This window comes from Mustela lutreola, chromosome 9 (genome assembly GCF_030435805.1).
Source record: "Mustela lutreola isolate mMusLut2 chromosome 9, mMusLut2.pri, whole genome shotgun sequence".
Lineage (NCBI taxonomy): Eukaryota > Metazoa > Chordata > Mammalia > Carnivora > Mustelidae > Mustela > Mustela lutreola.
Genome location: NC_081298.1, coordinates 141,895,252 through 141,918,198, shown reverse-complemented (window position 1 = coordinate 141,918,198; position 22,947 = coordinate 141,895,252).

Below are 22,947 nucleotides of genomic sequence, written 5' to 3'. Positions count from 1 at the left end.
TGTCTCTCTCTCTCAGATAAAGAAATCTTGGGAAAGAAGATTTTTGGGGGGAAAAAAAAAAAGAAGAGTATTGCCACATTGAAAAGGCTGCCTTCCTGAGAAGATGTTGTGAATGAATGATGTGTGCCAGAATCCTTTCTTTGTGGTGTTGTTAGTAATTAGGCAAAGCATCACTGGTTACCCTTACATATTCTTTTCATTAATTATTGCTTTGCTAACTGAATAATTTGCTCTCAGAATAGAGCTCTAGTACACCTTTCATTAGTAGATCACAAAGAAGCTGTTCTTGGTGTGTCCCATTATTGAAACTGAGTTCAGCAAACACCAACATGCTAGATTGAACATGCTAGAAACATCTGTACTTGTCCCTGACTGTAGAGCCAACCTCCAAGACTGCGTAACTTATTCACAAACTGGTTTCTTCCCATTTCCCATAGTATTTATAGGCATCTTCCAAAAAGGTGTGAAGACAAAGGGTACCATTTTTTATGTTGCTTTTGGCCATTTTAGTGAAGTGGGATGAAAAATATTTTGTTAGTAGGTGTGGCTTTCTCTCTCTCTCTCTCTCTCTCTATCTCTCTCTCTTTTACTGAGAAAGAAAACTCAAAAGAGGCTTCTACAGAACTATCATTGAGTTTATTGGCATTTTGCAAAGTATATGATTAAACAACACAAAACTTATAATTTTGCCAAAAGAGATATAAATGCTCGTGTTCCTATTGGGATTCTTAGTTTTCAATGCCTTGCTAATTATGATGGATTTGCACTTCCATTTGTTAATACCCCAAGGTATTTACTCTGTGCACACAGAAGGTGAGGTTCACGGTTAACAAGAGCAGATGTAAATCTGTATTTATAATAATTTCTCATAACTTGGAAATCAGTGTTTGTTATTGTCAGATTTTGTCCAGCTGCCACCATCTTCATCGTTATGATGGATGAACTCGCATCATGAACAGAACATGTGGCCTGTCTGTGACTTTCTCTTTGCTCACCTGTGCTTGCAATAGTAGTTTTAACCTCAGTCTGTGGTTTTTGCAGAAATACTTTTAAGGTATTTATCTACTTTGGAGCACTAGCAAAGTAAAACTAGGGTCCAATTGTCTGTCACTGCTCTTGACCAGAGACGAGTGTCACTCGCGGCACTGAGAACATGGGAGGGCAGGCGGCACCGCCATCGAGGCTCCCCTCGCCCCAGGGACCTGCCGCTCCTCCAGGGGGGATGGTGTGACGCCTGGAGGAGTGACCACACCAGGGTCCGGTGCACATTTTTGCAGTCAGCTCTGCCTGGACACTGTTTTGACACACGCATCTGTGCCAGCGCAGTTCCTGCATTAGGGAACAGTTTGAGAATCACATAAATGCTGTGTGTGCAGGTGCGGGGCTCTTCGCGGAAACACTGGGTGAGCCCAAGTGACTGCACCCAGCGGATCGGAACCTGGGAACACGCACACGCCTCCACACACCCCCCAGGTGCCACAGGGGGCCACGCGTGTCACGGGCCACACCCCTCACGTCTGCCGTTAGAGCCTGCTCTCACCCTCCACAGCTGCCCCCTTCCTCCACGCCCCGCAGCTCAGGGGCTGACCTCTAGGTGTCCAGTCCTCAAGCCAACCTCAGGCTATCTCAGGTTCAAAGAGATACTACCGTATTTACTGTAGTATCAACGCAGCCTTCATCATGTGTACAACCGTATGACTCTTTATGTGAGGTTCTTGGGCTTCTTTATCTCACTGATAACCATGCCCAGGGCTGGGTCCCTAGCTCCATGTACCCCATAGTTGGTTCATTGGCCAATTTTGCATAGTTTGGCGACTTTGGGGATACTCGCCTGCTATTGCAGCAGATCTGACCTCAACGTGTTCTTTTATGCCTCTTCCACCACCTGCAACCAAAAGCGTCCCTGACTTACTCATGCACCTGGACTGGCCACGAGGACCTGGCAAGCCCGTTGCAGAGAGTGGCGTCCATGCTTAGAGCGGAGGCTGGGAAGGAAGAGTTCCCAGGCCAAGGAAACAGAAACTCCACTGATGTCATATCAGGAGTTTTCTATTCATAATTTCAGTTTTATCCTCAAGACAGTCCTGGGGGTAGACAGCATCCTCATGTCAGACACAGGAAATGGAGGCTCTGAGTTATCGGGACTTACTGAGGGTCATGTAGGTTTTGCAGCTACTGGACACCGCTGCCCAGCGCCCTTCCATCATGCTTGACTGGTATGGTTCCTGCCCGGGTGTCCTGGTCCCGATCCCAATCCACCATCTGGTGGATCCTAATAGAAATCCTGTGTCCTCGCTCCTCAGAAAGACGTACGTTGAAAGGCCACTGAGCTGTCACCTCCTCTAGAGACAGACACCCATCACCGAGCTGAACAAGAAGACATCCAAGCTACTGAGTCTACACGGCCCGGTCACTTCTGTGCTGGGACCAACAGTGGCTCTAAGAAGCGCATCTTCCCCCAAAGTTCATAAGAGGGGCAGCCAGGGGTGGAGTTCGCATTCATGGCAGCAGCTTCTGGGACTAGTTTTTTTCTGCTGCAAATGCCTGGTGGCCTCTGTCGAGGGCGGCTTCCATCAGAAGCAATGCCACGAGGGAACTCGCTCCCCAGGAGGCAACAACGCCTGGAAACAGCTGCTCCAGGACCTGACCCTGATGGGGATTCTCCCCGCACCCCGCTCTTCCCCTCTGTGGAAACAGATGTCTGTCTTTGGCTGCTGGCCAGCCTGGCGCCATCTTCCCACATGACAGCAGGCGCTGGCTGTGTAGCTGGAGGAAGTCACTTCGACTTTCTTCCTTTCAGTTTCCTCTTACAAAACTGGAATACATGCCTCCCGACGTTGCTACAAAAATTAATTGGGATAAGATACGGCCCAGGGGCACGGCCACAAAAGGCACTCAATCCCGATTAGCTCCCTTCTCGTGTGCTGTGTGTGTGCGGTGTGGGTGCATGGTGTGGTGTGTATGTGTGGTACGGTGTGCGTGAGGTGTATGATGTGTGTGACAATGTGTGGGTGTGTGGTATGTGTGGTGTCGCCTGTGTGTGGTGTGTGTGTGAGTGATGTAGTGTGCATGTGTGAGTGGGAGTGCTTTTACAGTGTGTGGTATGACATTGGTAGTATGTGAGGCATGTGTGTGATACAATGCATGTACAGTACAGTGTGTGTGGTGTGTGTGTGGTGTGTGATGTGTGTGATACAGTGTGGGGGGTGGGGCGTGATGTGTGTGATCTCGTGTGGGGTGTGTGGTGCGGCACACGTGCTGTGTGGTGACTGTGCTGTGGTGTGTGTGTGTGCACGCGCGTGTGTGCTGCATGCGGTGTGCCGTGGCGACTGGTGTGTGTGTGTGGTGCGTGTGGTGTGGCGATGGTGTGCTGCGGTGTGTGCAATGGCAGGTGCGGTACGGGGGAGTGTGCGTGGAGTGTGTGTGCGGTGGTGTGAGTGTGGTGTAAGAGCGTGCGGTGTGCCGAGTGTCCGAGCTTGGCGTCCTCCGCCCGGAGCCCGGTGCACGGGGAGCTCCGGCCGCGCTACTTGGCTGTGACGCCGCCGGCGCAGGAAGAGCCGCTTTTCCCGGGAACCGTCCGGGCTGGTGGAGAAGCGCCGTCCGGGGGAAGCACGCCGCGGCCGGGGAGGACCGTGCACTTGCCCATCCGCCCACTACCCGCTGTCCTCGCTCGACGGCGGGCCGAGGACGGTGCACCTGAGTGCGGACCCCGCCTGCGCCGTTCACCAGCAGGGCGGCACCGGACAGGAGCCGGCGGGGCCTCCGCGTCCACGCCGCCGTGCGGGGAGCCCGGCTCCGGGCCCGGGAGCAGCCCCGTGGGCCGCAGCTCCGGCGGGGGCTGCCCCGGACAGCGCACGGGGGGGGGGGGGGGGGCTTGAGGCCGGCCTCCCCCGGCCGGGGCAGGAAAGCGGGGCAGGTTCTGAGCAGCCCGAGCCTGGTCCCACCGAAGGGCGGTCACCAGGAAGTTCCTGCAGAGCCGGACTGTGCCTCGCCGACGTTCTGCGGCCTTGACCTGCTCAGGTCACTCAGGGAACCTCCGGGACCAGCGTCTCACACTCACCTGAAGAAGACCAGGCAGGCGAGGAGCTCAGTCCCTCCCCCGGCGTGTGCACGCGCGGACACACACACATGCACACACACGCGCGCGCACTCACGCGCACACACACACGCACACACACGCGCGCACACACACACACGCACACACACAGTGCCCACCCAGCACAGCGCCCTGGTCCCACGCCCCTCTGCAGCGACAGTTTCTCTCCTGTACATTTTCCCTGCGGAGCTGCTGTCTCCCACGCGCACGGGAACCGACCAGAGTCCTGTTGGCCAACAGCTGAGCAGGCATCAGAGCTCCTAACCCCCAGGGTCAGGGTCAGTGCGCATCATCACCCTGTGACAGTAAATACCAAACACAAGGCTGTGCGCAGCAGACACGGGCAGGAAGTGGGGTCCATTGCCCACAGGGCTAGGAGCCAACGGGAGCCCAAGTCTGAGAGCTCTGTCTCTCCCCACGTACGGCTCCGTCATTCCAGCGCGAAGTGGAGCTCCGGGAATGCCGGGTCCTCCTCTAGCTCCCCGCCTCCCAGAGAGAAGCGTCAGCGTCGCGTTAGGGGCTGGCGGCAGGGAAGGCTTCCTCGGGACCTCCAGTCCCCCAGTGGGGTGGCTTTGGTGACGGCTGTTACTGCGATCTCAGGAAGCTCTTGGCAGGGGGAAGGGCAGTTTGTTCTAGGTTCTTTGAGTCTTTTCTGATTCTTCAAATCCAAGGGTCAAATAAGTCGCCTGCTTCACCCACGCAGAAGCACAGATGGCCCAGATTCTGCACCTGTGAGTTACCGTCAAATTCCACAACGACCCCGGGACAGACTAGGCGGTGAAGCCCCCATCCGCGAGTCAGCCTACGCCCAAAGAGGGGCCCGCCATGTGTCTCCCTTGCTCCTGGCTCTGGCACGGTTCTGCCCTCACCCAGCTCTCAGGTTCTGACTTGCTTTCTTCTCCTTATGGCTCCTGGATTCCTTTCTGTGTTCCTCAGGCAAGGCTGCTCTGATCCGTCAGCAGATACGTACCAGCAAGGAGCTGAATATCCACACTCTCCTCAGGCATGCACTCTGTCTGTGCCCGGGCATTTGCACGTCCTGCTCAGAAACCACCTACAGTCAGCTTCCTTGGTGATGACCCAGCCAGGTGATTCCCATTCCCTCTCCAAACTGTGGGCAGGGAGTTAGTCTTGACCTTGTTAGTCCGTGATACTCTTTGGTAACATTTTGATAAAAGTGTAGCTTCCTATGCACTTAATTTGGCACATATTGTGAGGGTGTAATTCATGTCTCTCCATTAAAAAAAAAAATGCTTTATGGTACTTTTTTGTCTCCATATGAGAAGGAATCCCCATGTGGTTAAGCATTTCACACACATCATTCAGGATCCAGCATGTTTTTAGAATAAAAATCCCATTGTAAGTCCTTCTAATGAAAGGAACACTCTTGAGGAGACACACAGACCTTTTAGGGGGCAATTAGTTTCTCTTGGTTTCCTGGCCAATGTGATCTCCGTCACTAACGGTTGTCTTTAAACCTGCTAGAGACAGAGGAGCACTGGAGGAGGAGCTGGAACCCCCAGGCCAGCACCTGCTGTGGGATCTGCTCAGGCTCCTGGGTCTCAGCACCACGCTGGGAAGGCACCATCCTCAGACTGACTCCAAAGAGGTTGCCAGATAGAACTGGAAGCTGGAGGCAGACCTAATGCATCTGTCGAGAGGATAGTTCTGTTAACAAACAAAGGGAAGGCAGGTGTACAACAGTTGGAAGGTGTACAACAAAGGTGCAAAATCGGCATATCCAACATCAGAACTGATGTGCTGTTTCTGTACTTGGATGAAATGACGGGGGCACCGTCATTCTTCCTCAGATACACAGAAAGAGACGCTGCGGAGAGAAGGACAGTGAGGAGGAGGGGGAGAAGGTGCTGCTGAGCCCCAGGGAGAAGGAGGGAGTGAGGACAGCCCAGCGGTGCCTGGCCGCGTGTGGGTGAAGCCCGTCCGTACAGCAGCTCCTCCCATCCTGGCTTTGACCCAGCGCTGAGGAGTTGTTTCTAAGTTTACCCAGTAGGATGGAGAACTTGAATCACAGACCCAGAGTCGCACAGGCAGAGCAGCAAGGCACAGAGCCCCCTGCTGCAGATTGGGCCCCTTCTGCCTCTGGGAATGCCCCCTGATGCTGCCTGCCCCTCGCCTCCCCAAGTCTCTGCCCCAAAGAGTTCTCTCCCTCCCCGGAAAAATGGAGAGTAGCAGAGAAAGTGGAAAAAGGTCTTTCTCCCTGGGAGATCGTGAAATCATGACCCGGCGAGAGATCAATAGAAGGGGCATCTCTCGTCCGCAGGAGGGTTCACAGGCTGAACTCTGAATGGTCATAAAGAACCAACTGAAATGGAGGCACAAACCACAAGAGGAACAATATGCCTTTTGAGAAGAGATTTAAGGCAGTTGGGTTCAAAGTTTCCTCTGGATATCACCCCTTTTAACGGAAAAGCTGACACAACCATTGGTTGAGACAATCGGGGAAGAGTGATGGTGACCATGAAGAGGACCCCAGATAGAGCACTTGAAGAACGTGGCAAAGGTAAAGACACGAGGCACCTGCTCATGCTTGTTCTTAGGGTTCAGTCGGGCTGAAAAGTTCATCCTCAGCAGAAAAGTGAACTTGGTGAGAAGGTTGAGGCCCCAGGCCACCAGAGAAGTGGGAGGGAGGGCCCATGGCATGGGGCCTCCATGGGGGTCTCCGTTAGTTGGCACTCGCCCAGCCCGTGCTTCCTTCCACAGCGACACACCGGCTGTCCATGAGAGCTCAGGGGGCCACAGACAGGGACTCTGCAACCAGGACCTTGTCCAGCCTGACCTTCCAGAAGAGAACTCAAGGACCAGCAGGTCACACCACACTTACTGGTGTCCCCTTTTCCCTCTGTCCCCATCCCAAAAAACCCTCACCTCCTTCTCCAGCAGAAGTTTAAAGACCTGGGGAGCCAGGGTGGCTCAGTTGGTAAAGCATCTGACTCTTCATCTCAGCTCAGGTCTTGATCTAATTAATGGTCGTGAGTTCAAGCCCCATGTTGGGCTCTACACTGGGTGTGGAGACAAATTAAAAAAAAAAAAAAAAAATCCTGAAGACCTAATGGAAAACTTCTGTTTTCAGGAGATGAGGAGGTAAGGCAAGAGAAACAGGACCTGCCCACACGATACCCACTTTGCACCTGAACCAGACCAAGTTACAGCTGTTTCTCTGCAACAATCTGTGACCCATCTGGGTTCTGCTCATGAGCGCCCCCCAGGGGTGTGGCCCTGACCCCATCACCCTATTCTCCTAGATCCAAGGATGCCTCAAGGCCCCACTCGAACATTGCCTCCACTTGAAAGGTACCAGCTTCTCTCCAAGAACCAGAAGAGCTCTGATGCTGTGGGGGATTTTCTGAACTCCGCCCCTGCTTTGTAAAGTGAGGGCAGCAATGGGACCCCGCCTCTGGGCCCATGGCACCAAGGACTGAGTGCCACATGGTACAGAGAGACCTCGGTCTGTGTCAGACACATGCACCCTCTGTGGAGGTCGCCCTCACTGTTCCTGAGGCGAAGGGCCAGCAGCTCCTGCCCAGCCTGCATCCCCATGGCACACCAGCATGCCGGAACCGAGAGCTCGTGCCTCCTTCGAGGGGCAGGGAGACTCAGCTAATCACACGTCGTTCTCCTCCTCTAGATCAAGTCTGGTTTGTTCTGGGCGAGAGGTCTTTATACTACCTCAAAAATCTGGTGAAAGCTGGAGATTGTCTCTCCAGAAAAAATGGACCCTGTGATTACCAACTTCTACAGCATCCTATTAACTCACTTCGTTATGGGAACAACACCTTGAGGAACGTAATATTTGCATTGTAATTGTGAGGACACGGGACCTGAGCCAGGGAAATGAAGTGACTTGACCCAATCTCGTGTGTACCAGCCTCACACTGGGGAGTTTTGAGGGATTTTTGGATCCCAGGCTAAGAAATGTCGGTGTGGGTCATGCAACCTAAGGGGCTCCCGGAATTTATGGTGTTTTGAAAATTACATGAAATCATGCATAGGAAAATATGTTGCAAGTTGTAAGATTTAAACCATGACTGTCCTTGAGCGTGCTTTTTCCTCACTGCCTGGCCTTCGTGTGGCTCCTCATACCCACGTGCTCCCAGGTGGGCCATCCTCAGCCCTGGTCTTGCTTCAGCTCCGACTGGACTTCACAGGGAGCTTGAGCTGATGTCCTGGCTCCTCTAGACAATGGTCCCGGTTCCGTCGTCTGCAACGCTGCCCCTGCCACCTCAGGCCACTCCCAGGCCCCCCCTTGTGGTCCTTTTAGCCTTACAGGGGCGCTCACAGGTCCACTGCTGCGAGTCCGGAGTCTCCCACGAAGTAGTCACTTAGTACTCATCAGAGAGGAGTGTGGCATGGAGTGTGGATGCCCAGCTCTCAATTCCTGATCACTATGAAAAATCTTGGCAAACGACCTGTATTGAAAATAATACTGTGTCATTGTGATTTGGGAATGTCCATCTCGGCTGAACGCCCTTGACACCAGGAAGCTCCCTGCATCACATTCACTCTAGGCAGGGCTGTGGGCGGGCATTCTAATGCATTAAGAAGAGCGGGTGGAACCTAGCGTCGCCTCCGCTCCTCTGCTCCCAGTGCTCCCTAGAGGGCCCCACCGACAGCAGCATCCTGCAAGAAAGCCTCCCAGGCAAACCCATCAAACCATCCCGCACGTTAGCCGGAGCCTGGAATTCCACGTTGAATTTCTGATGACATTAGCAAAGCACTCAGGCATCTCTCTATGGAACTACAACCCTATTATGTACAATTGAGTATACATCACTCCTTATTTTCATGTCATTAGCTTGGATAAGGCTATTTCTAAAGCACTGAAGTATGTTAAGAGTTACTTAGGGGCAGAAAAAGCTGAACCAGGAAAGCAAGATGCAAAATATGATTGGCTAGAGCTGTATTTCTAACTTCACATTTGTATGTCAACTTGGGTAATTACACAAATATGAAATGAGACAAATCGGTTTATGTATTTCTATTTTCACTATGGTCCATCCACTTTGGACCTGGATCTACCTGTACCCATCACACGTTACAAGGCTCCTACTCATGCTGTCAGTTTGCTTCTGTCTCCTATGACGCATCTCTGCATGCATGTTCCTGCCAGTGAGAACAAGCCCAATTGAGAAGCAGGTGGAGACTTTCCAGATACCTGGAATGGTTTGTTTTGTTTTGTTTTTAAATGGACACAGCTGCCAGTTACTAAGCAATTTTGGCATAATGCTTAACAACCGGACCATGGAGATACATGGGCAGCTAACCTATAATCATGAAGGTTTGGATCCTGGCTCTGCCACGCATCATCTAGTCATTTCTTCTCTCTTGACTGTACTTTCTTCAGCAAAATGGCCTAAAACTATGTCTGTTGCATGGGGTGTTTTAAGAATTAAATGAAATAGTGTACATGAAGAGCTGAGCCCAGTGAATGGTGGATGATAGGCACCTGATTAACACTTGTCATTGTTCGTTACCATTGAATTGCCAATTTAGGCAACTCATAACCTTATTGAGCCTCAACTTTCTTAGCCACAAAATGGGAACAATATCTATGTCAGGGTGCCTGGGTGCCTGGCTGGCTTAGTTGGTTAAGCATCCAACTCTTGATTTCGGCTCAGGTCTCGGTCTCAGGGTCATGAGATCAAGCCCCATGTCAGGCTCCCGACTGGGCATGGAGTCTGCTTGGAATTCTCGCTCCTTCTCTCTCTCTCTGCCCCTTCCTCTCTCTCTTTCTCTCTCGCTCTCGCTCTCAAGTAAATAAATAAGTAAACCACTTGGAATAATAATAATGTCTATGTCACAGTATTAGAAGGAGCAAGAACTTGCAATGGTGGTTGTTGCTATTGGTAAGCACTGTGGGTTGAGGAGTAAAGAGAGCTTCTCTGAATGATGGAAGAATACAGCCTCATCTGAAGAATGAGCAGGACGATGGGACTCATCAAAAAGGAGAGCCACGCATCCAGAGAACACGTCGGAGGTATCTGCTGTGATACCGTCACTCCCGGGCAGAAGGGAGTGGAGGACCCCAAGTGACAACACGAATGAGACGTCAGTGGCATCATTGGAACAGCGTGGTAGGGTCAAGAAGATTCGAGCAGGTGGCGGGAGGCTTGATCAACTTGACCCGGGAGGCAGTCACGGCACACAAGGACAGAGGAAAGGTCACGTGCTCAGGTTTGAGGAGACAGCAGAAGGCAGGCGCTTGGCAGAAGTGAAGTGATTGGTGAGGTTTACTTGAAGTCTTGCAAAACAGAGCAGGATAAGATGAGGACCTCTGTCTTTGTGACAGAAGCCCCCAGTTCCAGGGCTTCTCATTTGGTGATATGGGTGGCCCTTTGTCGGTGATAAGTCTTGCCCGTGGAACCATCGGTCCATCGGCTGTCCATGTCCTCTGTCCTCCAGCTAGCATGAACTGTGTCACGTGGCTGCTGAGGTGGCAGACCAAGGCCATCATGTTGGAGCGCGCTGGCCAGCAGCCACAGGGAGGCCCACATGTGTGGTCCCGGAGCACTGCACGAGGCTGAGGTGGGGGAGCCGGGAGTGGTGTGGATGGAGGTGGGGTGCCATGGTCTCCAGGGTGGAATGAAGTTTTGTCGTTTTGTTTCCTAGCCGTCTGAAATCAACCAGCCCCCCGGGAAGAGCCTCCCAGTTGGGCGCCGAAATAAAAGACAAGGAATGAAGTCACCGTTGGTTTCCATCCTGAGTCAGACCTTCTGAAAGTTTAGCTACCGCACTGGACGGTGGGTGGCCATGAGCATGACTGGCGACATCTCTGGAAGCCCAGGGCACACTTCCCCTGTGGCTCGACTGTCACTCCCCACACAGGGGAACTGCAGATTTGGGCTGTGTGAGCCCCATCACCAACATGTTGAGAAATGCCACTCCCTACAAATGAGAAAATTGTGTCCTCAAAAAATACCTTTGCAACCCTCACTGTCCTGCTAGCAGATAGACAGCCTTAAAAGGTACTTAAAAAAAAAAAAAAAAAAAAAAAAAAAAAAGGAAGAAGAAGGAACTATGGAGAAGTGATCATATTAGGTTGACACAAGTTTCCACTAAAAATTACCTGGTAATTTACCCTGACAGTTAAGGAACAGTGTCTGTTAACGACTGTCCTATCAAAATGTCCCCTGAGGTTTGTCAGCAAGATCTCAGAGATGAAAACAAGGCTCTCCGTTGGAGTTCCCCATCGGCTCTCAGTTGGATGCCGTGAAACACCCACTTTTACATCCTGTAATTAGATCAGTGAGCCTTTCGGACTCTCTCTGTCTCTAGATGACACGGAATGAGGACCCGTCCGATCTCTGCTCACACGCGCTTTGTGCTGTCACTGTCTGACTTGAGGGATGGTAAGGAAGAAGTACGGTCCACCTGGGGATTTCATTCAACCAAAGAATGCCAACAGACAGGGGAGGTGGGGAGCACAGCCAATGTTCTAAATGGGGTTCTCTGCTGTCACAAATCTTGCAAGAAGTCAAAGGTTTGGGATTGACTCTCTGGCGCTCATATTTTTAAAGAATGCACTCCTACCTTGCTTCCATGTGGCAAAAGCATTATCCTCAGTAACAGACTGAGAATTTTGCATGAATTATTAAGGATCCAGGCCAGAAACCTGGGAGGTAATTGCTTCAGTTTGTCAATAGCGATGCAACTTATGACCAGACCAAGAAGATTGGAGATAAAAATCAAAGAAAAGTAGTGAGGGCCATAGACGGAGCTCAGGAAGTATGTCCAAGAGCAGTTATCAAAATAGCACATGGCAGAACCCCCCAAGAGCTGGGATGCAGAACCAAGGGCTCTGTAAATCAGGACCCAGAGAGGGAACTGTGGGTCAGAATGTGAGGACAGGGTCAGGGGGCCAGCACTGGCTGGGCTCCGTGGGCTTCTATGCTTTTGCAGACAGGAAATGCCCTTTGAACAGTACCAGGCACCAGAAAGAAGAGTCACAAACACCCTACTTAGGAGGGGGCAGTTGTGAACTGTCAGCTGCCCACATAAGAAGAATGAGAAGCTTCGGGGTATCAGCTGTTGGTCACGGAACACCAGCGCAAGGTCCACAGGGTGTGACGGCTTCACACTGACCTCCCTTCCTGCTCACAACAGCCATGTGCAGCGCGTGTGAAACAAGAGATCAGCCAAGGTGAGCATGCCCCAGAGTGTACACACACACTCCTGCACATGCGTGTGCACACACACACACACAGAAACATACAATCGTTCACCACAGTCCAGTTCTTTCACTCCCAGCTTTGTCTTGCACCTCTGACCTCACCTGGACTTTATACATTCACCTTTGCAGAACAGTTCTCACCGTTAAACCTTTTTTTTTTTTTTTCTTTCCAAAACCCATTCCCCAGAGAGTGCTTGTCAAGCCTCAGTCAAGAGAACATGCGGGAGATATGCTGACTGTTTCTGCAAGATAAACACACTAGAATGTTCTGTGGATGCTGAAGCGAATCAGCACAGTCCCAGAACAAACGGGCTCCATCAGGACGGAGCCACGCCAGAGAGCGAGGGGCGAATGAAACCTTGTTGCCAGAAGGGCATGGTGGTGCGTTTTGCGTGCAACTAATCAGTAGAACCTATCTGAACAAGTGACAAATAGGAAGCAAACTGAGGGTGTCCAAAATCATGGAAAATCATGCACATCAATTTTTTAAGTGATTAATCAAAGAATGTTCTTGAAATCGAACATTAGCAGTGCAGAGGGACTGGAGATCGAGTGGGCTCAGACGCACGGAAGCGAGGGGTGTTCCCGGTGTCTCCCTCCCTCTTCGAAGGCGTGGGTTGGTGGTACGTGCACTTGTGTTGTTCAGTCTGAGGCAGGATAATGGGAGAGATTTTCCAGTATCGGTGCTGGGAGGAGGAGGACTACGGCTGTCCCGTTAGCTCATGTGTCTCTCCCACGAGTACTGATGATGAGCCGTAGTCCGCGGGCGCCATGGCGGAGGCTGGCGTTTGACAGGCTCAGACTCTGCCCTGATCCTCACAAGTAGGTCCTTCCAGGGGCGCCAGGTGGACTGAAGCAGAGGACTGCGTGTCAGCAGAGGAGACGTCCAATCTGGCCAGGGGCAGCGTTTGGTAAAGGACGCGAAACGTGCCTTCCATGAAAATAATAACCTCTTTGGGGAACAGAGAGAATTTTGACAAGGCTGTAGACAAAGGTGCCAGAGGAGAGAAGTGGTGATCGGAAATGAGCAGATTAAAGCAAGGGGTGTGGTGTGTGTGTGTGTGTGTGTGTGTGTGTGCGCACGCACGTGCGCGCGCGTGCGTGTGTGTGTGTGTGTGTAAGTTTCACATAAGTCACTAAGACCTTTGGGCTTCATTCTGGATACAATGGAGTTTAAGCAATAGGGGGCGATAGTCTCCTTTGAGGAACAGATAAAGCACTCCGATCTTTCCTGCAGGATTAAAACACAGCATACAGACATTCTTGTCAAAATTTATATATAATTTCCAGTGGTTTACAGTCCCTCTGAGGCCCAGGCATGGATGCTCCAGTTTATAAAAATGTGCAATAGATAACATGAGGTCAAAAAAGAGGTCAGGAGAGGGACCTGTCTAGCGATGAATGTATTTACTCGTAGCTGTGTATAAAGTTCCATTGTTGACACACACTTGTTAATAAATATTATGATATTTATGTTGCTTCAACATCAAACAAGATTCAAGAATGATCCTCTTCCTAATCATCTGAAGGCAAGATCAAAAAGCTTGATTTTTACTCAGCTTTGTGTGTGCCACGATTACAACTACACAGATACCATATTCCCTAAAATTACAAATTTCCTGTGAATATAAAGCAATGAAAACCCTGTACTGTTCTTAAATAACAGTCTATTAGCCACTTACAAACTGGTTTCAGACTACCTCTACCTACTCATCTAAGGTCCTCTGATCCAGCATACGTCAAGGTGAACACAAAAGGCCATACCGTGCCTCACTCTTGGCAGGCCATTAGTCGCCACCATATTGATTTTATTATACCAATCATCAGAATGGGTGTACGGAAGCAGGCCCTCCCTAGGCAAATATGCCTGTCTCATTTACAGCTGGGAATTTCAAGAGGAGAACCTCCAAGCACATTTGACGAACAACTTCGTGCACTGATGTAAATCAAGAGGGCTGGTGGTTCTTTCAATCCAAGAGCAACCTTATTGGCATCTTCTGAAATAGCTGCACTTCTCTGCTTCTACTAGGCAAATTACAAAAGCTGGAAGTCAGCACCTAAGAGGTCAGATTTGACGTGAGTCATTTATAACATCACAGGGTATGCTGGGGCAGTAAGTCCACAAGGGCAGGGCAAGGTCATCACACAGCCTCTGACTAGGATACCCAGGAGTCTGGCAACAGATAAAGATAGAAACCACAAGCCCAGATGTCTCAGGCTTTTTTCCATTTCCACTTCCATTTCCAAAGACCTTCCGATCGCCACCTGGGAATGCACTGATGTGCCCACCTTCCTCTCATCTCACTCCAGGACAGGTGACGACCCCGGTGCCTCCCAGCTCTGGGTCTGTCCTCTGGTGCCTCTTGAAAGAATCCCACCTTGCTCCCACCTGCCTCCTGAGACCGCAGGATCCTCCACTGGAGATCGTGCAGGAGGGGCTGGAGGTCAGGATGTCCTGTAACAGGCAAGTCCCAGCACCCAGAGCTGGGTCAGGAGGAGCCCCGAGGCCTCAGGGTAAACCCAGAGCTTTCATGCAGGGGGACTGTAGAGCATCAGATCAGGAAAGGGAAATGTGTCCTTGGGAAAAAGAGTTGGAGGAAGGGATAAAGATCAAACCCAAAGCTGGGAATATCCGGAAATAAGGTTCAAGATGAGATCCGATGTTAAGAGAAAAGGAAGAGGAATTAATAATTGCGTTCTGAGAAGAGCTGAAATATCTGAGCCTTGTTCTTCCTGGAGACAGGCTGCGGGGTCCTTGGGAAAGATGACCTGGACCGGGAAAGGGATCGGGATGACCGGACGTGTCCCCAGCACGTGACGGTGTGACGCAAGCCACAGCTTCATAATCTGCCTGAACTGGGTTAAAGTTGTGTTGACAACTGACACCCTTTACAGTCTCTGTGTGTTTGGATGAATCGCCTCTTGGAGATGCATCGTTACCAGCTCCGTAAGAAGATAACCGTATCTACGCTGTGGTTTTACAGGGATCGCTGTGAACGCATACGGAGGCCCCTCCTGTAGTATCTGGTGACTTGTGGTGTCGTTGATGTTGTCTGAAAGCTTCCAGGGCCAGACTTAGCCTATTCTCCAAATGCCCCCTAACCCGGTTCCCTCCCAGGGGCGGAGTTCTCAGCTGTACATCAACCCAAGACCTAGGACTTCTTGGTAGACTACCGATCACGAGTAGCCCCGTTGCTCCGTAAGTAAACTTGTCCTTCTGGGCTTTCTGATGGTTCAGAAAACAATTTTTTCCTATTCAAGGAACTCAGAGGACTCTCCATTTTTTGACTTTATACACTAGAGTTCTCCGTAGGCACAGCCCTCCCCCAGCCTCCACCCCCCAGCATGCTGTCAGTGTAGACAATGCAACACCACTGGGTGCAAAGGGGAGTTTGTCTAGTAATGGTGAAAAGAGGGAGGAGTTTTGGTGGGTCTGGGGGCGGGATAAGAGAAGGTGATCTGGACGGTCGCTCAGTTCCCCGCTGCAGTCAGAGTCAGAGCCAGTGACCATCACTACTAGGAACTCTGTGAGTCTGGACACTGAAGTGCCTGGAGCAGAAGTGACACTGGGTTGGGGAAGTGGTCACGCTTTCGCCTTTGCCTGGATTCCAGCCCTGGATGGCTTGTGGGGCGCAAACACTGGGCTTCTTCTGATGGGTACTGGATCCTGAGGCAGCAGACCCCTCCTTCAGACAGCTCTGTGGACAGATAGGGACCATGTGAGGCAGGCAGGTGACCCTTCCTGGGTGGCTCTTTCTTCGCACCTTCCATCTCATTCCGTCCACCAGCTCCTCTGATGCTCTCTAGCAGCCAGAGCCGCTTGCTTTAGCAGTAGGTGGGACACACTGGGCAGCTGTGGTTGCGGGCGCAAACTGATGCTGCCGAAAAGTCCAGGAACACTTGTGAGGAGGAGGGAGAAGAGAACATGATGTTTCCTTGCCAGGAAAGAGTGCCCGAGTCCACCCGTCATTCATGGGTTCAGAAAAACATAGGCATGGCCGGTTCTCAGACTAAACCCGAACCAGTATACACATTGTGTTATTGCTCAAAGGAGGCCTCGGACCATCCAGTATAGGACTGTCCATCCGCATCCCCATAGAACTATGCACCTCTGAGGGAAACTGAGGCACGAGTTCAGAGATGGGTGCCTGATGACACGATTCAGCGGCAGTCCTTGTCGCATCATCTTCGGGAGGCCACGGGGGCTTCCAACAGTGCACATTCAATCAGTATCTGTCAGAAACTTTAACAGATTTCTTTGTCTACTTGCAGAGCACATTATGTCTAGGCTGTGGAAAAGCATGAGGAATTTACTTTTAAATATGCAATATTCTTGGGTGCCTGGGGGGGGGGCTCAGTCATTAAGCAGCTGCCTTCGGCTCAGGTCATGATCTCAGTGTCCAGGGATCGAGGCCCACATCAGGCTCCTTGCTCGAGGAAAGCCTGCTTCTCCCTCTGCCTCTCCCCCTGCCTGTGCTCCCTCTCTTGCTGTCTCTCTCTCTCTCTTTCTCTCTCTCTGTTAAATAAATAAATAAATAAATAAATAATATTTTAAAAAATAGATAAATAAATAAATATACAATATTCTTCAACAACAACAACAAAAATCCCGCTTCCTTGCAGCTAAAATGTCAGTCCGCTTCCGCCTGTCCCCCGCACCGCACCGTGCAGTACCCAGTAAGGATCTAGAGGAAGCCCGTCCGTCTCTGCCCTGGAAGGGACAGTGAGAAGCGGCTCTGCGGCAGAGGAGGCGGCCGGCGGGGAGAGGGACTCCCCCACGGCGAGGAGACAGTCCACCACTGATCTAATTTTGAGTCAAGCGTTGAGAAGAGGATGCAGGGGAAATCGATAAAATGATCGATCAGCTTGGGGCTTAAAATCAGATAAGGAAAGATGAGCCCGGACACAAATTTCCTCTGTGCGATGGTTTTTCCTTCTCTCCGGGCTCAGGGAACTCGGGAGCTTGCCTTCCTTCCCGGCCAGCCGAAGCCCACCGCCCCGCCCACCAGCGGCTGAGCTGGGGACCCCACCCTGACCCTCCTGCCGGCTTCGCTCTGGCTCTTTTTTCATAGCTCCCCTCACGCTCTCTCCGAAGCAATGTCCTTACCCCACATACTTATTGAAATGTCCCCGATCCAGTCATTAATCAAAAAAGAAGAAGAAGGAGAAAGCCCAGCCTCCTTTGATGTTGACTCAGTCATGCTCTGCTTCCTTCCTTCTAATTCTAGAAAGACAGTCCGAAAGAGGGAAACCCACGAGCACCAAGGGGCGTGAGGCCTGCGTGGAGAGCTGGCGGCCAGCAGAGGCGGCCCTAGGGCCGGTGTGCCCAGAGGGCGGGCTGCCCTGCCTCGTGGGCCTTTGTCCTGGTGACGGCAGCGTGGGTGCCCGAGGCCCACCCGGCCGCTCGCTGCAGCTTGACCCTCAAGGGGCAGTGCAGCCTCGTGGGGGAGGCGGCCCGGCCGAGCGCCGGGATGCCCTCCCTGGGGCCTGAAGGGTATGTACGGTGGCCCGAGAGGGAGCTTGAGATGGGGGACAGGAAGCCCAGCTGGAGGCAGGGAAGGCCCCACCTTGTGCTCCCTCTCGCGTTCTTGATCGCACCCACCACGCTCTCTGCGTGCCCTGGCCGGGCCGGGCCGGGCCACTCTTCCGTGACCACCACATCTTCTCGAAGCCCGGGTCCAGCTGACTCCAACAGGAGAAGAAAAGTTTCCAGAGCACAGATGCGGTATCTGCTCACAGACTGCCCCGCGCACGTGTCAGGTGCCGGGGAGAGTGTGGGGCGGTGGCTGGGAACCGAGGGGAGGCCGCCCCGTCGCAGGGACCTGGGACTCCTCCTGTAGGAGTTGAATGTGGGTGGGAAATAGGAGATCCCTGAAAACAAGAAATAAAACAAACAAACAAAAAGGAGGAAACCACATCCCCTCTGATGAGCAGAAGCCCCGTGTGCAGAAAGGAGAGAAGATCCTGAAATGGACAAAAAGAAGAATCCGGAATCTTGAAGAATCAGCCAATCAACACGCCATGCCGTATCGAGGTAACCGTTAGACTGGTCGGGAGTCAAAGGGAAAAGAAAGAAACTGGTTGAAGAGCAGGACCTGAGAACCCCCCAGATGGGGCTAGCAGGCGAGGCAGCCGGCGAGATCAAATTAACGTTACCAAGACAGCCGCGCGGGCGCGCCACCAGGCCACCAGGCACCTGTCATTTGTCCCCACACGCGGGAAACCTTGTCACTCTCCGTTTACGTAAGACGCCGCATGGAGGGACGTCATGCACGGGGATTTCTCAGCAACGCAATGCCCTATGTTCTTCGGCGATACTGTCGCAGGCTGCAAACCTCATTAATTCAAAATCCATTTTGTCTGGTCCCTTGTGTTCTGAATTAATGAGATTTTCATGCCGTCTGTCTGGGTAACAGCTTCAGGTTCCTTCATTTTCTCAGATGCTCGGAGCCCAAAGGGCCTCCCGTGAGTCGTCCTGTCACCAGTGCCGTGGATGGGTGATTTCCCCAAGTCTGGGAGTTGAGGGCAGAGGACCAGGGAGGCCGCTGGTCACACCATTTTCCATGGGTCCTCCTGCTCTCTGAGTCCCTCTGAGCCTCCTCCCTCACCTGGCATTTCCGGGCCGGGTTCTACCCGCTGGAGAGCAGGAAGAGGAGGCCTGCCAGGGGCCCTGTGCTGGCCTGGTCCAGACACGACGGCTCACACAGGGTGTCCAGGACCCACCCACAGACCCCAAGCCTCCCCGTCTTCCCCCCTGGATCAGGACACGGCCTTCCACTACTGCCAAAGGGCCGGTTCCCAGCCCCGGATGCAGAGCAAGTATGGGGGTGCCCCTGGAACCCGCGGCAAAAAGCAGGTGCGTGATTGCTTCTCCCTGTGGGAGTGAGTGCAGGAAAGAGGAAACATGTGGTGCAGAACTACTTGAACCGACTCACCCGCACCCACACGCTCTCATGACCACCCACACCGTATCCACTTCCTGGACTGTCTTTCTCCTCCTTCCCACCTCCTCGTACGAAAAACAAGGGGCGCTCTTTCTCTGTGAGCGTGTCCTCACTTCTCTGCGGGAAGTTTCCCGGACTCTCCCTCGTCTTACTTCCTCTCCTACTGCAGATCGCTCCTACTTCCAGGATCCCTGATGCGTCTGTGTCTGTCTTCAAGCTGGACCATGAGCACCCTGAGGCAAGGCCTGTCTCTTTTCCATCTTTTTATCCCCTCGTGGGGCTCAGCCTATACAGGGCAAATACAGGGCACGGAACGGACAGTCATGGGCCAGACACCCGTGCAGAAAGCTCAGGACCACAGAGGAGCAGCTGGTATCAGGACAGCCACCAGAGGTGGGGACCCAAGGTGGGCATCACCCAGGGGAAGAGTGGGCCAGATGCCCGGTGCTCCCCACTGAGGGTGTGGCCAGGCTATGCCTCTTTGTTACTCCAGGAGACCATTGAAATGTTTGTGTGCACGTCTACTCCTTCAACAGACCTGAGCACTTCTGAGAAGCGGGCTTGGGCCAGCTGCTGGGGACAGGGGAGGTCAGGAGCTCAGGATCCTGGGAAGGCCACAGCTCCAAGAAGACTGCAGGGGTGCAGAGACCGAGCAGCAAAGCCTGTCTTGGGGGCACAGAGGAGAGACCCCAAACTCTGCCTGAAGGAGACAGGAAAGCTCCCCAGAGGAGAAGATCCTAAGCACACAGAGAAATCCACCATGTCAGTGCAGGGCAGGGCCAGGAGGGCACAGACGGAGGAAGGCCCTCCCAGAGGAGCAAGGGCAAGGGTCTGACACCACAGCAAGCCCACACTGGTTGAAGGACCATCGTCAAGGAAGACCATACACACCAACACTAACCCACTACCTGTAGAGAGGGGGTGTGTGTCTGCACACACCACACGCGGTGTTGTGTGGGTAGCTGGTTAACAGCTGGCTGGGGGTGGGGGCACGCTCATTTGCCAGTCCCTCTGATGGACACGGTCCACCGTCAAGTCAAGAGCTGAGAAGAGCTGAGCGCCAGGAGACAGGTGCCTTTGGCCAGTGGGAGGCGTGCAGCGAGGTGGGTGGGTATGGGCCACTGTGGGTTCTTTCTTAAAGGTGTCTCCTTCCATAGGACTTACCACTTCCTTCACATGCGAGCCAACTGTTTCTGCATGGAATTGTTTCCAGTTCCCGGTGTCTCTCTCTTCCTAGTGGATTAGCGTTCAGAAGCGCTCGTCGGGCGGTCATAGTGCAGCCCGCTTTTCCCTCGGCCGCTGTTCCTCTCCTCTACGGTCACCTCTCCTGCCCAAATCCAGCTTTGATCGGAGCTACTCCCTTGTGTTCCGTCCAAATTCTTCAACTTAGCTTTTTTCGAGAGAGCTCAGGATTTTTGTTTACACAAACGGATTCAATATCTTTCCCTCCTAAAATCCCCTGAAAATGACAATAAAGAGATAAAAGTAAGAAGTAAAGACTCAAAGGCCCAGGAGGATGGGAGGGAAGAATGGCCAGGGCAGTGCGGCGCTGGGGACCCCCGCCGTGGCGGCCCTGACTCAGCACACCAGAGACCCCGGAGCCCCAGAATGCTGGACCCACAGGGCACGACTAGGGCCAGGCAAGCCCGGGTGGGCAGGAAGCCCCAGTGGACACTGGAAGCAGAGAGGCGGGGTAGTACACTAGAAGCAGGCTGGGTGGTAGAAATGTACAGAAGCAGCAGTTTGGGAGCTGCCCTGCCCCAGCCTCACAAAAGACTAGGAAGTCAGCTCTGAACATGTAGGACCAAAAGACCCTGGATCCAGGACACCAGCTGTCCCCAGCTGGACCCCAAGACCTGAGCTCTACTGCTCACGTGCTTGCACCCACTGGCTTTTGTCCCATATTTTACCCAAGCTCTTCTTTCCAACTTAACTCAGGCAAAAAAGACCCAATGGGCATAACATCCATGATGGAAACAGAAATCACCCCTCGGCCAGTAAGGATTGTCTGGACACAGCGCTCAGGCCAGCCTAGACCACGCAGACCAGCTGGAGCTTAACCCCTGACTCATGCCTGTGCAGATGGACCACCGAGTGACCAAGTCTTGCCTTTACATCATTAGAAGACTAAAATCTCTGCCCAGCGAGGACGGCAAGGCTCATTTACATAATACACAATGTATGCGCAGGTGTGTTTCCTTAAGGTGCATGCGTGACCTTCCACTCACCTCTACATGTGATGGAAAGCTTCCCCCTCTAAATGAGCATCCTAAACCTAAGTAAAAGGAACCCATTCACCCTTGCTCAGGGAGTCATGGCTTTGGAAGTTCTTCCCAGGGATCTCCTTGTTTGCTGCAAAGAAACATTCTGTTTGTAGAACAACTTACCTGGGGTGGTTTCTATGTGTCACTCACCATGGAGAGAACTCATGTAGGTTCCATTACACAGCCACGCTGAGGAAAGAGTGCTGCTCGCAAAATCAGGGAATTAAGTGAAAGTGAGCCCAGAACAAGGAGGCCTCCTGCCGCCCTGTTCCTTGCCTCTGGGAAACTCTTCTACGAATGAGATAGCGGGTTCCTGCCCCATCTGGGTGAGCGACACCTAGGAACCGCACTCCACACACACACGCACACACAGAATTACACACACAGCCCTCACACTCACAGGCACCCTGAGAGCTGCCCATCCGCTCGTTTCGTCTGACACTTAGACACGGTGCGACATACAGGGGCAGCCCCACTAGACGAAAGAGGGAGGGGGGAGGGGGGAAGAGGCAGGGGAGCGTCGGCGGGAGGAAAGCAGGAAGGGAACCGTTGTGTCCGAGGACTATTATAACCAAGCACTTGTCACTTAAAACCACAGCGATTCATTGTCTCATTGTTTTGGGGCCCAGAGCCCCAAGTCAAGACCACACGCACTCCGAAGCCTGGCGGGGAGGACCTGTTCCTTGACTCCAGCTCCAGGAGGCCCAGGAGCTTACTGGCTGCCGGCTGCCTCGCTCAGTCTCTGCCCCTCACCTGCGCTTCAGCCCATCTCTCCATGAAGTTCTAAGGACGTCATCACTGGATTTAGGGCCGCACAGGTAATCCAGGATGACCTCGTCCTGAGATCCCTAACTTAACAACATCCGCATGAACCCTCTGTCCACATCAAGTCATAGGGTCCAAGTGTTGGATGTGGACATATTCATTTTAGGGCCACCATGGATCCCCCTGTAGAAGGAAACATGGGAAGAGGGAAAGAAAAGAATGCTGACCAAAAGATATATATATATATAAACCAAGAGAAAGCCAAAAACAAGTATAAAAGCTATTAATTGCCTGTGCTAAGTAAGATATTGGAGACATTACCGCCATGGAATAGGAATGGAAGACCATAGCAGACGTGGGCGTGTGCGTCTCTGTTTAGAGCTGGGCTGCTCACGACAGCCGAAAGCCAGGAGGAACCCAAGGGACCCTCGGGGGATGATTAGATCAACAAAACGTCGCCCACACATACAAAGGAATACTACTCAGCTTTGAAAAGGAAGGACATTCTGACACATGCAATAGCACGGATGACCCTCGAGGACATCGTCTCAGTGAAATGTTCTAGTCGCAAAGGACACAGCGTATGGTTCCCCTTAGATGAGGTGTCTACAGCAAATACAGGAAGAACGGAGAAAGCCATTTCTGGGGCACCTGCGTGGTTCAGTTAAGCGTCTGACCCTTGATTTCGGC